Source organism: Hipposideros armiger, unplaced genomic scaffold (assembly GCF_001890085.2).
Source record: "Hipposideros armiger isolate ML-2016 unplaced genomic scaffold, ASM189008v1 scaffold_59, whole genome shotgun sequence".
Taxonomy (NCBI): Eukaryota; Metazoa; Chordata; class Mammalia; order Chiroptera; family Hipposideridae; genus Hipposideros; species Hipposideros armiger.
In genome coordinates, this window is record NW_017731409.1 from 3,051,505 (window position 1) to 3,068,030 (window position 16,526).

Sequence of the window (16,526 nt, forward strand, 5' to 3'; positions counted from 1 at the left end):
CCCTGGTGATTCTGAGACCCCGCCCTACCCAACTTTCAGGAACGCTCAAGCTGCTTCCAGTGGCTTTTTCGTACAAACCACCTGTTTTGGCTCATGCTGCAGACTTACTGAAAGTCTCTAAGGTTCACAAAGCCCAAACAAGCAGCATCTGGTTTCAGCATGTCCCGTACCTCTGGCTCAATAGCCCTAAGCCTGGCACTATCAACAGCCGGCCCTGGTTCGTGGCACCTACAAGCATAGTGTGGGTGGCAGCCATCTGTAGATTGCTTTGTGGTTTATGCCTGGTGGCTCTGGGCAGGGCAAAGGCTGTGGCTGAACTTGGCCTGCATTGGGTCTCCTCCCAGGTGGCCTTGGGGCTGGCAAACCCAGGGGCCAGCTTTGAACCAAGCTGGAGCATCACCCAAAGGACAGACTGAGCAGGTGCCAGAGCTCTGCTAAAGGGAATCCTGCTTCACAGGGTCAGCCCCTCCACAACAGCTCCTCCACTGTAGTAATGGCCAGTCCTCACACCAAAGAGCCCGAGGGTGAATCCCTCCCACTGATGTGCCAACAGAAACCAAGCCTTACTTTAACAGGTGGACATACATCCCACGCAAGGGACACACCTGGAGTACCCAGCCCTGGTGACCAGGGACTGTACCACTGGGCCCTACAGGTCACCTACTACCTAAGGCCACTCTACTACAACCAGGAGACACAGCCGCCATACCTAATATATAGAAACAAACACAAGGAGGCAGCCAAAATGGAGAGACAAAGAAAAATGTTCCAAATAAAAGGAACAAAGCTCAGAAAAAGAACTAAACAAAATTAAGACAAGCAACCTATCAGATGTAGAGTTCAAAACACTGTTTATAATGATGCTCAATGATTTCAGGGAGAACTTCAACAAAGAGATTGGAAACATAAAAAATGGAGATAGGAAACAGAAAAAAAGAACAATAACTGAAATGAAGAATACATGAATACATTACAGGGAATCAACACATTAGATGAAACACAGGATCAAATCAGTGATTTGAAAGATAAGGCAGCAGAAAACACCCAAATAGAGTAGCACAAAGAATCCAAAAACATGAGGACAGTTTAAGGGGCCTCTGGGATAACACAAAGCATACCACCAGTCACATCATAAGGGTACCAGAAGGAGATAGAGCAAGGAATTGAAAACCTATTCAAAGAAATAATGACAGAAAATTTCCCTAACTGGGCGAAGGAAATGGATATTCAAGCACAGAAACTGCAGAGTCCCAAACAAGATAAACCCAAAGAGGCCAACACCAAGACACATCATAATTAAACTGCCAAAGTTTAAAGACAGAAGAAAACCTTAATAGCAGCGAGAAAAAAGCAGCTAGTTACCTATAAGGGAGCTCCCATAAGACTGTCAGCTGATTTCTCAACAGAAACTTTGCAGGCCAGAAGGGACTGGCATGAAAAATTCAAAGTGAGGAAAAGCAAAGACCTACAACCAAGATTACTCTACCCAGCAAGGCTATCATTTAGAATCGAACGATAGACAAAAAGCTTCCCAGACCAGAAGAAGCTAAAGGAGTTCACCACCACCAAAGCAGTATTACAAGGCATCTTAGAGGGACTTCTTTAAGAAGAAGATAAAAAATATGACTAATAAAATTGCAATAACTACATACCTATTAACAATTACTTTATATGTAAATAGATTAAATGCTCCAATCAAAAGACATAGGGGTGCTGAATGGATAAGAAAACAGGACTCTTATATATGAGTATGCTGCCTACAAGAGACTCACTTCACATCAAAAGACACACACAAACTGAAAGTAAAGGGATAGAAAAAGTTATTTCATGAAAATGGGCAAAAAACTCCCCAAAAAACAAAACTGAAGTAGCAATACTTATACCAGACAAAACAGACTTTAAAACAAAGGTTATAACAAGAGACAAAGAAGGGCCTAGTAATCTCACATCTGGATATTTATCTGGAGAAACCCAAAACACTACTTCAAGGGAACTTGTTCATCCCTATGTTCATTGCAGCATTATTTACAATAGCCAAGATATGGAGGCAACCTGGGTGTCCCTGAATGGAAGAATGGATAAAGAAGAGGTGTGACATATACGAGTATGGCATACAAACATTATGCGTATGAATGGTACATTGACAAAATAGTAGGATAATCACATGATCAAGTGGCTAAAAATGCATGAAACATAATAAAGTCTGCAGTTAGTATCATGCTCAACAGTGAAAAACTGAAAGCTTTTCCTCTAAGATCAGGACCAAGACAAGGATGTCTACTCTCACTGCTTCTTTTCAACACAGTCCTGGAAGTCCTAGCCAGTGCAATTATGCAAGAAAAATAAATAAAAGGCTTTCGAATTGGAAAGGAAGAAGTAACATTGTCTCTGTTTATAGATGACATGATCTTATACATAGAAAACTCTAAAGAATCTACACACACACACACACACACACACACACACACACACACACAGTTCGAACTAATTAATAAGTTCAGCAAAGTTGCAGGGTACAAAATTAACATAAAAATCAAGTGCATTTCTATCCACTAAAATCAAACTATCTGAAAAAGAATTAAGAAAGCAAAAAAGATTTCTTAGTTGCAGAAATTTTATAAATCTGTCACTAGATGGCAGTCTCAGTAGAAATCTAGACTTGGAGGTAAAACCAGTGTTAAGACCAGCACTTCTCAAGCTTCTACATGTGAATTCTGATGGAGTACATCTAGTGTGGGACTGAAATACTGCACAGCTTACAAGGTCCTAGGTGATATCAAGCCTGCTGGACCAAGGACCACACCTTGAAAAGAAAACACAAGTCAACCCTGCTTTTTATAGGCTCATTCATGATTAAGAAATTTTATAATTTGAGATTCAGCATGAAATTAAGACAAACGAATACTTTTCTTTTAAAAGTACATCTCCACTGAAAAATACACGAGGTAAAAATATTAAAAATCACTTTTTAAGTTGTCTGTATCCAAATAAAAAGCAACTATTACATATGAATTCATCTAAATTTGTGACAAATCAGTAAGTCCCATGGGACAGACACAATAGTGGCACATGATATTAAATTTAGACATGTTTTAAAACCCCATTAAATTGTTGTAACCGCAAATTACAAACAAACAGTTATTTATGGATGTTATTTCAATCATCATAATTACTCAGGGGTGAAGTAACCCTCCAAGACTTTCACTTGAAAATATCACAAGTGTTTGGTAAAAATATAAATATAAGCTCAAATTGATTTGCAATATTTGGCTATACCCATAAAACACAATAAAAAATAGACATATTTAAGTTCAGCAGCACTTAAGAGTTTCTTAGAGGCTCCTAAAATCAACATAGTTCTTCCCATTAATTTCATTAACATATGTTAAACCTCTCCCCCAATGACATAAAAATCATCAGTTCAAACTTCAGCTATACACTAATTATAAATAAGATATGTGCCATCTTCATTATTCAGGTGGATAAAGAAATAAAGAATAAAAACTGCATGGGAAATTGAAAGCTTCTAATTCCCAAGCCAGTGCTTATAAACTCTAGACTAGCAGCAGTCCAAAGAAAATCTATGCTAGCTACATTGTAACTTAAAATTTTCTAGTAGCCACATTTAAAAAGTAAAAAGAAATGGGTAAACCACAGCAATATACAGATTCAATATAATTCCCATCAAAATACCAATGGTATTTAACACAGAACTAGAACAAAGAATGTTAAAATTTGTATAGAACCACAAAAACCCTGAATAATTAAAGCAATCATGAGAAAGTAGAACAAAACTAGACCATCTCACTCCCTGATTTCAAACTATACTACAAGGCTACAGTAAACAAAACAGTATGGTCTTGGCACAAAAACAGATACATAGATCAATGCAATAGACAGCCCAGAAATAAACCCATGCATAGATGGACAACTATCTATAACAAAGGAGGCAAGAATACATTGATACAATGGAAAAATGACAGTTTCTTTAGTAAACAGTGTTGGGAAAACTGAACAGCTACATTCAAAGAATGAAACTGGACCATTATCGGGCCGGCCGAGTGGCGCGTTGGTTAAGAACTGGCTTGGGATGCCAGAGGGCCCCGGTTCGGATCCCACATGTGAGGGCCAGTGACACTGCCCTCCACAGCTAAGATGCTGAACAACAGCTCAACCTGGAGCTGGGCTGCTGTGAGTCTCCGGCAACGGCGTAGGCTGCAGCCCCTGCTGCAGTGGGCTGCCATAAGCTACCGTGTATAGCCAGCAGCCATCGGGAGCGGCCAGCAGCTGCAGTGAGCGGCCGTCCAGAGGCTGACGACTGATCTGCCTCGCCCGGGAAGAGCGCAATGATGGTGCCAACTTGGGCCAGTGAAGCAACCTCCTCCACAACTAGACTGAAGAACAAAAGGACAGCAACTTGTCTGTTCCCCTTCCCGTGATTCCCCAGCGCTGTTCCCCTGATTCCCCAATAAAATCTTAAAAAAAAAAAAAAGAAAAAGAAACTGGACCATTTATCTTACACCATATACAAAATAAATTCAAAATGGATTTAAGACTTGAATGTAAGACCTGAAACCATAAAACTCCTAGAAGAAAACATAGGCAGTAAGTTCTTTGACATCAGTTTTAGCAATATTCTAGGATCAGTCTTTAGGCAAAGGCAACAAAATCAAAATTAAACAAACGGTATTATATCAAACTAAAAAGCTTTTGCACCGCAAAGGAAACATCAACAAGGCAAAAGGACAAACTACTGAATGGAAGATATTTGCAAATCAGATATCCTATAAGGGATTAATATCCAAAATATATAAAGAATACAACTTAATAAAAAAACCAAATAATCCAATTTAAAAATGGGCAGAGGACCTGAATAGACATTTCTCCAAAGAAGAAATACAGATGGCAACAGGTACATAAAATGTTGCTCAACATCACTAATCATCAGGGAAATGCAAATCAAAACCACAATGAGATTATCATCTCATATCTATCAGGATGGCTATTATCAAAAAATAAATAACAAGTGTTGGCAATGATGTGGAAAATGAAATCGTTGTGCACTGTTGCTGGGAAAGTATATTAGTACAACCATTATGGAAAACAGTATGGAGATTCCTCAAAAAATTAAGACTAGAACTACTGTACAACCCAACAATTCCACTTTTGGGTATTTATCATGAAGAAAATGAAAACAATAATTTGAAAAGGTAGATGCAATCTAATGTTCACTGTAGCATTGTTGAAATAGCCAAGATATGGAAGCAGCATTAACAACTTAAGTGTCCACTGATAAATGAATAAAGAAGATACACTGATAGATGAACAGATATATAATGGAATATTACCTAGCTATAAAAAAGAATGAAATATTGCTCTTTGTGACAAACAACATGGATGTACCTAGAGTGTATTTGCTAAGTGAAATATAAAAAACAAAACAAATGAACAAACGAAACAAAATAGAAATAAATTTATAGATACAGGAAACAAAGAGGTAGTTACCAGAGTGAGGAGAGGGAGAAGGGTAGGTGAAATCAGTGAAGGGAATTAAGAAGTACAAACTTCAAGTTATAAAATAAATAAGTCATGGGGATGTAATGTACAGTATTAGGAAAAGAGTCAATATTGTAATAACTTTATAAGGTGACAGGTGCTAACTAGGCTTATTGTGGAGATCATTTCATAATGCATATAAATACTGAATCACTACGATGTGCACTGAAAACTAATAGGATATTGTATGCCAATTATACTTTAATAAAAAAAGAAACATACTGTATAGAAGAGATACCTTTAGAAAGCCAAAAGATAAATGAGAAACTCGAAATACTATAGCAATACACTATTAGGTAAAGGATTAATTTCCTTAATGCTGAAATGCTTCCTGCTAATCAATAAGGAAAAATAAACTCAATTGGAAAATGAGCAAAGGTCAGAAACAGACAGGAAATGAAAATGGCTTTTAAACGTGTAATGATTATCAATGTTACTTCTATTAGCAAAGCAAATCAACACAAGGGAAACATCTCAGTCAACAAAGAAAGCACCTTTCCTAAGAGTGTACTAAGAAGGGTGTTGGCAAACAGGCGCTATAGTGCATTGCCATTGAGATTATAAATTGTAAGGCTGGGGGAAATTTGTTGATGGCTATTAAGTGTACATGAATCTTTGCCCCAGTGATTCCACTTTTGTCAATTTATAATTTATTCTGTATTTGCATATAAATGCAAAGACACATGGCTATTCATGAAGCTTTGTTTATAATAACAAAGAACTGAAAACAACTCAAATGGCCACATTAGAAAACTCATTAATTCAATTTTAAAATTTCATGCATGGAATAGCATGCAACTATTTAAAAAAAAAAAATAAGACAGTTCTAAATGTAAAAAATAGAATACTATCTCTGAGCTATATTGAATTTTTTTTTAAAGTACAGAAGAAAGTGTATAGCATGCTAGGATTGTTTAAAAAGTGGATAAAATTAATTTTAATAATATATTTTATTTAACTCAACATAACAAAATATTTCAACAAGTAATAATGTAAATAATTATTGATAAGGTACTTTGCATTCTTTTTTTCATAAAAGTTTTCAAATCTGATGTGTATTTTGTACTTACATCCCAATCTGGACTAGCTATCTTACAACTGCTCACTAGTTAACATGTAGTTACCATACTGAACACTGTACATCTAGATCAGTGTTTTTAAATATTTTTGATTGGGCTCCCATCTCTAAAACTTTTAACATGTACTCCCAGTTTATGCATGTGTATTTATGTATAAATTATATTCATATATTATCATTAGGTAATATTTCAAGATAAAAATATACTTAAGGTGAAGTAGTTCATTGCTAAAGAAATTGGATATAAATCTTTATCTATAATGGTTCTCTTAGTCACTATAATTTTTGGCTGACATTTGATTAGATTTGAATTTGAAGGCATTAAAAAAAAATCTCATAATGTGGCCCTAAAAAACAGTCCTGCTAACAGTATAAGACTTGGCTCTATCGTTTTCTTGTTGTTTGTATTATTAGTATTACCTAAAATATGTGGTATATTTGTAGGAATCTTTTAAAGTCACTTGCCTATTTTATAAGAGTTAGTGTAATCAGAACTATATAATGGAATATTTAAATCCACTTAATCTCCTATAAACTAAAAGCAAATGAATAAATGAAGGCATACTATCAACCCGTTTTTATCGTTGAACATCTTTTCCTCTTGAGACACGTCACCACACTACACATGTCTTCTGACAATGTCTACATTAAACATTGGTAAAGCTTATATTTCTTCTAAGATTTCAGATAAAAATAAATGTAAATATAAGCTTTAACATTTTATCACCAATCCAAAACATTTCCATATTAGAGTAGGTGCTGTAGGCTAAGATGCTGTAATATATCCCCTAAAATTCACTGACAAGGCTCTACTATTTTCAGCATTAGGCTTCCAAGTTTATTATGACCATCTCAATCATAGTTAGCCAGAGGAAGAAAAAATATGGAAGAATACATATAGAAGTTTATATGGGCCAGGCCAGGAAGTAGCACACACATATGAAAGCTCATATTCCATTGACTGGAAGTCAGCACATGGCCACACCTAACTGCAGGGAAGGTTAGAAAGGAAGAAGGGGAGAGTGTATTTTGGTGAATAGGTTGCAGTCTCTACCCACAACAGTCTCAAAAACTGTACTCTGGAGTGCATGAAACCCACTTCAGAGACCACTAGTCCAGATTAATTGGGCATGTGAGCCGCATGTGAGCCACATGAGAGCTTGTTAAAAATCCAGATTCCTGAATTCCATCCTTGGAGCTTCTTTGGATGAGGCCAGAAGTAAGCACTTTAAATAAGCATTCTAGGTGATTCTCCTGTAGGTAGTCCAAGATCATACTTGGGAAAACACTGCTTGCAGACCTCTGATTCTAAATTTGTGATTCATACACAGAGTGACCACTAGGCGGTGCACATGCAGGACATCCCTAAATAGCATGGCAAAGTCTTATAAAACAGAGCTGACACTGGAACCACACACAGCACAGAGAAGGCCAGAACAAAAACATGAACACTATTCATAGAATCTAAATGAGACTCTGGTCTTATAAAATAATACAGAATACAAACTCACACAGAAAAAGGAAACCAACTAACTCTAACGACAAGATGATATAAATGTTGGAAACCACTTCGGCAGTTTTTTGCAAAGTTAAATACACATTTATCAAATGCCAAGCAACTTTACTTCTTAGTGTTTATCCTAGGAGAATGAAAACTTATGTTCACAAAAAAAAACTTATACACAAATGTTAACAGCAAATTTATTTATAATAGCCAAAACCAGGAAACATTAAAATTGTCCCTCAGTGGGTGACTAAACAACTGTGTATATCCATACAATGAAATGCTATTCACCAGTAAAAAGGAATAAATTATTGATATACAAAACAACTTGGATGAATTTCAAAGATATTACGCTGAGAGAAGTCAGTCACAAAAGAGTATATACTGATTCAATTTATTTGACATTCTAGAAAAGACAAACTATTGTGAAAGAAAACAGATCAGTGGTTGTGTCAGAGATAGTGTGAAGATGTTAGGGTGTGACTATGAAGTACCATTTATGATCCTTATTAGAATACTGAATCAAAAAAATCTAAAATATTTTGGGGAAAATCAGAGGAAACTAAATATAGACTGAATTGTACACTAGGTAATATTATAACATCGTTGTTAAATTTCCAGCATATGTTAAGGGTATTGTGAATAATGACCTTATTTTTAGGGACACATATTGAAGTATTCAGGACATATGCAAATATTTTCAAATAGTAGAGAAAAAAAAAGCAAGACATAGATTTGTATAGATAAATCATGTATTACAAAATATTAACAATCATGAATCTAGGTGTGGAGTGTACAGGTGTGCTCATCATACTATTCTCTCAACTTTTCTGAAAGTTTGAAAGTTTTCAAAATAAGTTGAAAAAATAAAGAGGTGAGGCATAATAACAACAAAAATGTGAAAATAATGAATTCGCAACCAAATAAACTTAATGTAGTATTCATAACCTATATTGAGATGTAGAATTTTTTACATTTTAAAACTTGGTGTCTTCACTCTCCTGTGCCCTAATTGGCTTTCTAACTAAAGTGTAAATAGAATCAATTTGACTTAAGGCTTTATGAACATCTACCATAGGGATAAAGCTCCTGCACTCCCCAAGACTTGATCCAAATGTCAACTAGTACTTGGTTTCATAATCCCTCATAAGGAAGTTTTATTTTAAAAAGTTATTCATTGCTATTAAATCTCCAACCTGAAATTGCAACTGAACTACTACTCAAATATGTGGCTGCCTTTCCAGATGGAAGCAGTCTTACAGAGTCCAATCTAGTGAACCTGATTTTTTGTGAATTTGTCTATAATAGCACCTTAAAATATTTGTCAACCACAATTCCTAACTTCGGTGTTCTGAAATTTTAGTTGATTAATTAATGTATAAGAACTGAATACCCACTATGTCTGGCATTAGACCATACTTCCTATGTAAGAAGAGTTATGAATTTTCTTTCAAGTTATAAAAAAACTGCAAAATGTATTAGATAATTCATTGTTTATTCTAAGAATTGATAAAAATAGATAGTTCCATGCATAATGTGATTTAATGGCTGTTATGAAGACCACACACACACACACACACACACACACACACACACACACACACACACACACACACACACACACACCAAAAACAATATGACTTCATTCCTTCCTTAAACTGCAGACAGAACCAGAAGATGAACATGTTTCAGGCCACCAGCCACTTAAATCTTTACTGAATTGGCTGATCAGATCATTTCATGAGGAAAGATTTAATAAGAGGAAAAGGGAGAGATCATGAAGGCAATGAGGATAGGCGGGAAAGGATATGAAAAAGAAGTAATACAATTAAACTTTGTGTAACACAGTAACTCAGAGTAAGGCCTTCATTAGTCTTACTTTACTCAAAGCCATTTAAAATCAAGTTATAGATAGAAGGTTACAGAACATAAACAGTTGGATCTAGTATCATCAAACTATTATACACTCGTATAGTTGTTCTAACTAAAATTGTTGAGTTACATTTTTTACTGAGATTACTGAAAGATGAACAAGGAGAAAGCTTGGGACCCTTTAGGAGAAAGGATGAGAAACAGCAGTATAAATATTAGGTAGTTTTGAGGATAAGAATAAAATGTTAGTGTTTCATTTAATATAACAATATGGCTAACGTTTATTCTTTACTAATGATGATTTACCTCTGTGTTGACTTGGCAAACATTAAATTCTAAAAATTTTCACTTTTGACAAGACAAGTTAATACAAAAAAAAAATAAGGGGAGAAAAAGGAGTCATGACTTTGTTAGCTATTTTTAAGTGATATAGAAGGGTGAGTTAGCTTTTCTGGATGCTCTAGTAAAGAAAATTAGAACCAACAAGACAAATTTGGACTAAATATAAAACAGGTTACTGAATACATTATAGTCATTTTTTTAAAAAGGAAAAAAAAAGAATGTTACCTGGAAAAGCAATGAATTTTGTCTTTCTAAGTGTTTAGATAGAGAATAGAGCACTATCAGTGTTCAAATTCATAGTTGGGCTCACTGGGATTTTGAAGGGAAAACAGAGATTTAAAAAAAAAAAATCAACCAAAAGTATAAATTGGACTAATTTAAAAAACAAAAAAAACCCCTCTTTACATAGAACTTGTTCAGGTCTCACAGCTCGACAGAGGCAAGCTCTCCTGGTGAGTGTTTACAAGGCACTAAAAAACGGAAGCAGTGTGCAGGGTTCTTCCAATGTGAAAGCAGTGGGGTGTATCAGTCTGAGTAATTGGTTGCAAACAAACAAAACAAACAAACAAAAACCCCTAACTCGAGCTTCATTAAGCAAGAAAAGGAATATACTCAAGAAACAGAAGCTCAGAAAACTAGATGAAGGCCATAAAATCAGGCGAGATGGTGAGTGGAAACAAAATCAACCCCTAAGGAGGCAGGAAAAATAAACATATTTTAGTGGTATAGCATGGCTTGTACTAGCACACATTTCTCCAACCTCATGCCACTGTCATGGTTGCTGGATCTCATTACCATTGCTTCCATGTAGGGGATGGGGCACTAGACAGTAAAAAACCACAATTTCTACAGTAAGAGTTATATAGACTCAGGGACATATTCAGTCCCATCCCATTTAGATATAATCCACAATGCAATGGCTTCTAAATCAAATTGCACACACTTGTCTAGTATTTCTGCTAATTCTCATTCATGGTACCTCATTTCCTTGTAGCTTCTCATATTCATTGGGAAATAATTTGTGGTATTTCTTTGAAGTTTACGATAAATTATGAGGTGTGATAAAAAATACAGCGAATGTTTAAATAAAAAAATTATTACAGTAAAAATACAATATATTGCCATTAATCCCCCTGAAAATACTCCCCTTCGCTTCCCATCATTCTTGCCACTTTCTGAAGCAGTTCTGGAAGTCCTCTTTCATGAGTGTCTTCAGTTGCGCTGTTGTGTCCACCTCGATGTCCTGAATCGATTCAAAACATTTACTTTTCATGGTCGTTTGACTTTGGGGGAAAAACCAGAAGTCGCATGGTGCCAGATCCAGTGAATAAGGTGGATGAGGACACACTGTGATGTTTTTATTTGACAGAAATTGCCACACACCAGAAGCAATGTGTGACATGGAGACTTTCCATTGTGATCACAAAATACAGTGAATGCTGTTGCTAAGTGCCATCCAACAGAAAGGCAGGGATCCTCGATACAAGAAGCAGTATGTCAAACCTTAGTAACTGTGTGTGACAAGTTTCAACTTGTTCGGTGCAGTCACTTGGGTGTGAGCTACAGTTGAGAGAAGGTGTGTTTTAAAGTGTGCTGCAAATCATCCTCCACCATGACAATGCTCATGTCACACATTGCTTCTGGTATAGCAATTTCTGTAAAATCAAAACATTACGGTGTGTCCTCATCCACTTTATCCACTGGATCTGGCACTGTGTGACTTCTGGTTCTTCCCCAAAGTCAAAATGATTCAGGACATCGAGGCAACCACAACAGCGCAACTAAAGACACTCATGAAAGAGGACTTCCAGGACTGCTTCAGAAAATGGCAAGAACAATGGGATAAGTGTGTTCGAAGCAAGGGGGTGTATTTTGAGAGGGATTAATAGCAATGTGTCTTTTACGGTAATAAATTTTTTTTATTAAACATTCATCCTATTGTTTGATCACACCTCATATATTCACCAGAGAATTTGCATTTGTTTCTGTCAGGTCCTCAGAAGCATTATTAGTCATTGACTATTTTAAACTAAATTTAAGGATTTTTGTATAGACCAGGTGATACAAATTTGAATTGCAAATTTATTCTAAGATCAATTTACAGTTACAACTCCTCAGGGACTTTTCATAAACTTCTGTTTTGTCCAGCTCTAATGCATCTTTCTTTCCAGTTTCCAATCCTCTAGGAGTGTGTGAGAGAAAGAGAAAGAGAAAGACACACACACACACACACACACACACACACACACACATCCCTTGGTGGGGGGGTGGACGAAAGAAATAAAAGGGAAACTAACATCTCTCCACATGTTTAGTGAAATACCATCCAAAAAGGAAATATGAAATGAGCACTCAATAAAACATGTATTCATAAAATGGCTAGTTGAAGACATTAATTTCCTGGAGACATAAAGGCAATATCAAAATGATTTCATTAGGAGGGGGTGGGGAGCAAATTTTTCTCTTAACATTCCTAACATAAGCTTTGTCAGTTAATTGAGGCAATGATTTCAAACATAAATTCACCTAACAGAACTCTGGACTTAATATATTTATTAGGGGAATAAATTATTGAGTAAAGAGATTTTATTCATGCTTATTTAGTTGGACTAGGAATTAGACATTTTTAACAAAATAAATTCATCCAGATATGGAGGGTCTTTCTATAAGAGGGTTTAAAACTTTTTTTTGAATAAGGATAGTGTAATGTTTTTCAAATAAGCTTTCTGCATACTTTATTTCTACTCAAAGCAAGACACATGCTATGAAAAATCAAGAGTCAATAATGCAAAGGTTTTCAAGTATTTCAATTTTTCAGATTTTAGTCTAAAATACTTATGGGTATTTAGCAGAGCAGATGGCTGTAAAGGATAAATATTTGTAGCTTAACATTTTAAATAGAGACTATACCCTTTATAATAGAATAACTTTATAATAGAATGACTTCTGTGACAACAGACTGTTCTTATGTAACTATTTTGGGGTAGGAAGAAAATCTGTTTTAGTTAACACTTTAAAATAAAACAGAAAGATAGTTTCAAATTAACAGTGCTTCAATTCTAACTTGAGTTTTGTTACTCCTTTGGAGTAACATGTAAAATGAATACAGAGTACCTAACAACCGCTATCACCACTAACACTGCAGTATACTTTTTCAAAATTTGCTATATCTTATACGAATCAGCTATATTTTTTAGGCAAATGTCACCATTTTAAATGTTCCTTGGAGAATTAGGAGTTACTTGGCAATGGTCAGGGCAGTCATAGTTCTAATTCCACCTCTGGGTAAAGTAACAGTGAATGCACATAAAAGAGTTCTGAGGTTTGTAACTTGCTTTCGACTCCAGTAAGCACAGACTCCTGTAAGGGTCTTCCAAAAAAACAAATCAAATGGGTTGTCTTTTTGTATTGTGGCGGACCAAGATATTCAGTTAATACCCCTCCTAGTATATATATATATCACATCTAAAACTGTTGGAAACAAATTTTTTTATAAAAGACCATAAGAAAAAAGGCAAAAATCCAGATAAATAGAATTGTGGAGCCAGTATTTGCTAGACCCTGGTGGCATCTGCTGATGGTGGCCCACAGTCTGGTTATTAAAGAGCCAATTTTTAAGTGTTAGGAATTTACAGTTCAATATGGACAAGTCCCATCATATAAAATCTAAATACAGTCAAGAATGCTCAAATCACAAAATAGGAAAAACAAACAAATAAAACCCAAACAGGGAAGTTGACAGAGATACACACCCTTTTGCCTTGGATCTGGGAAGAACAGAAAAAGATAAAAAGAATAAAAGGATCCCTTGAGAATTAATAACCACAAACTCAGATTTATGAAGGTTTATGGCCCAAATTCACACCTCCCAAAAATGTAAAGTGGTTCCAGATTGGTATTATTCCCATGTGCATGGGAGAATCCCATTTCTCATAAAGGATTAAACTCCATACATTCCAAAGTCACCGAACAAGTGAAATACAAACAAACTACTACAAGAAGTATATATAGAAACAACCTATAGACTCTGACCTGAGACTACTATAAGTATCAGAATTATTAAACAATATTAATATACTTAACATGCCTAAAGTACTAAATGTAAGAAAACTAATTATGTAGATTTTAAAATAACCAACCAGACATCCATGAATGAAACATGTAATATTTTAGGTCTGGGGAAAAAACTAAGGAAACTGCAGGAGATCAGACAGAGCTGAAGAGAGAATTCATACTGGAAGACAGTTCTCAAGAAATGACAGAGAATTCAGCAAATGTCAAAATAATAGAAAATGAAAAACTGAAGGTTAAGAGAGATGGAGAATGGTCAAGATAATTCAATATAATGTAGAAGTTACAACAAGTAGATAATAGAGAACAAATAATAAAAGGCTTTTCATGGGCTCCAGAAATGTCTTTATGCTCTGGAAGCACAAAGGCAAGAACACATACAAAATGAAAAATTCACAGTGAAAAGCTAATTCTGTATACTTGACTTCTATGGACTATTAAATTGTAGATGATCAAACTTAACTATGTATACACTAAAATAATCTTCACTATTATAAAAATAAGTCTACCAAATATACTAAAAAAATCTAATAACCCAGCAAATGATACAATAAAATCAGCATGTATAATGGGGACTAAGAACTAACATAAGAATCTAAACTTTAGTGTTTATTTCCAATCCTAAAATCTACAACGTAGTAGATCCTCCACCCAATTAACTTACCTAATTTGAAAATAACACCTTCAGTTGGACCTCAAGAAGCCTCATTACAGAGTTTCCGTAACTGGAAAATCACTTGTCCTCCATCATGAAAATAGCACAAGCTTTGGAACTATGGTACATTTAAATAATAGCTTCACCCATTTAGCTTTGTAGCCTTGAGCACAATATTTAATTACTTTGACCTTTGGTTTTTTGCCTATAAAATGGAAATAATATCACTCATGTTTCAGGATTACTGAAGTATTAAACGAGATTAAAAAATAATGCCTATAGGGCAGGACAAACTTCGATTTACTTATCATCTACTCTTATCATCCTGCAATGACCCTTTGAAGCCTCCAAACTCAGAATGTCTTATATACACTTCAATCACTCTTTCTACCTCTCAACCTTTCCTGCATACAGACTTCCCATAAATGTGTATTAAATTTAGTTATTTTCTCTTGCTAATAATGTAATAATAATAATAATAATAATAATAATAATAATAAATAATGCCTATAACATATTAGGCACCCAGTAAGCTTCCATAGTATTCTATAAACCCATTACTAGAAACAGAAATGTCTTCTAGAGTGGATGCCAAAGACAAGCTCTTCAGAAAAAAATGCCATTAAAAATGACTGAAATAACACTCGAAGTTCAAAAAAAAAAATCCAAAATTTGGCTACATGACAGGTTCTCAAACTTTCTCAGTTCAAGGTGCTTTTAGTGTCTCAATAATTTTTTTCATGGCATTCCCAAGTCAAAAAAATTACAGCTCTGTTTATTAAATAGTTAGGTCCAAACTACTTAATATGTTTTCAGATCCTAACAACTTAGTAGCTATTAAAAAACAAACAATAAAAATTTAAAACAATTAACCTTTTAATTCCTTTATTAAATAACCACAATTACTTACTAATAGGCTGGGTACACCTGTTGAGCTCTGCACATATTCTAAAACCTTGGAATCATATTGTATGTTGCTGCCCTCATTTCCTGTTCCACATTGGTTTTCCTGCAGTATCTGCTTTGTATCACACTAACCATTGGTATGATCACAAAGACATGACATCATCAAAGATACTATCTAATAACTGAAACTGTAAACTACCTCAAGCCAGTACTTCGTGTGGTATCCAAAAGATGTAGCTGGGTTTCCCTCAACATTTTTTTATTTTAATTTTTCAATTAAGGTTGACATACAATATTATATTAGTTTCAGGTGCACAGCATAGTTGTTAGGTATTTATGTAACTTATGTAGTGATCACCCCAATAAATCTAGTACCCACCTGACACTATACATAGTTACTATAATATTACTGACTATATTCCTTATGCTGTACTTTACATCCCAGTTGACTATTTTGTAACTGCCAATTTGTACTTCTTAATCATTTCACCTTTTTATTTATTTTTTTAATTAAGTTTATTGGGGTGACAATGGTTAGTAAA

The 16,526-nt window shown here is 35.0% G+C and overlaps 1 protein-coding gene across 1 annotated transcript in view; it reads right to left on the reverse strand.

Annotated features, from left to right (window-relative positions):
- GPHN (gephyrin) overlaps positions 1-16,526 on the reverse strand; it is a 435,631-nt gene that overhangs the window by 314,752 nt on the left and 104,353 nt on the right. The window lies entirely within an intron of this gene.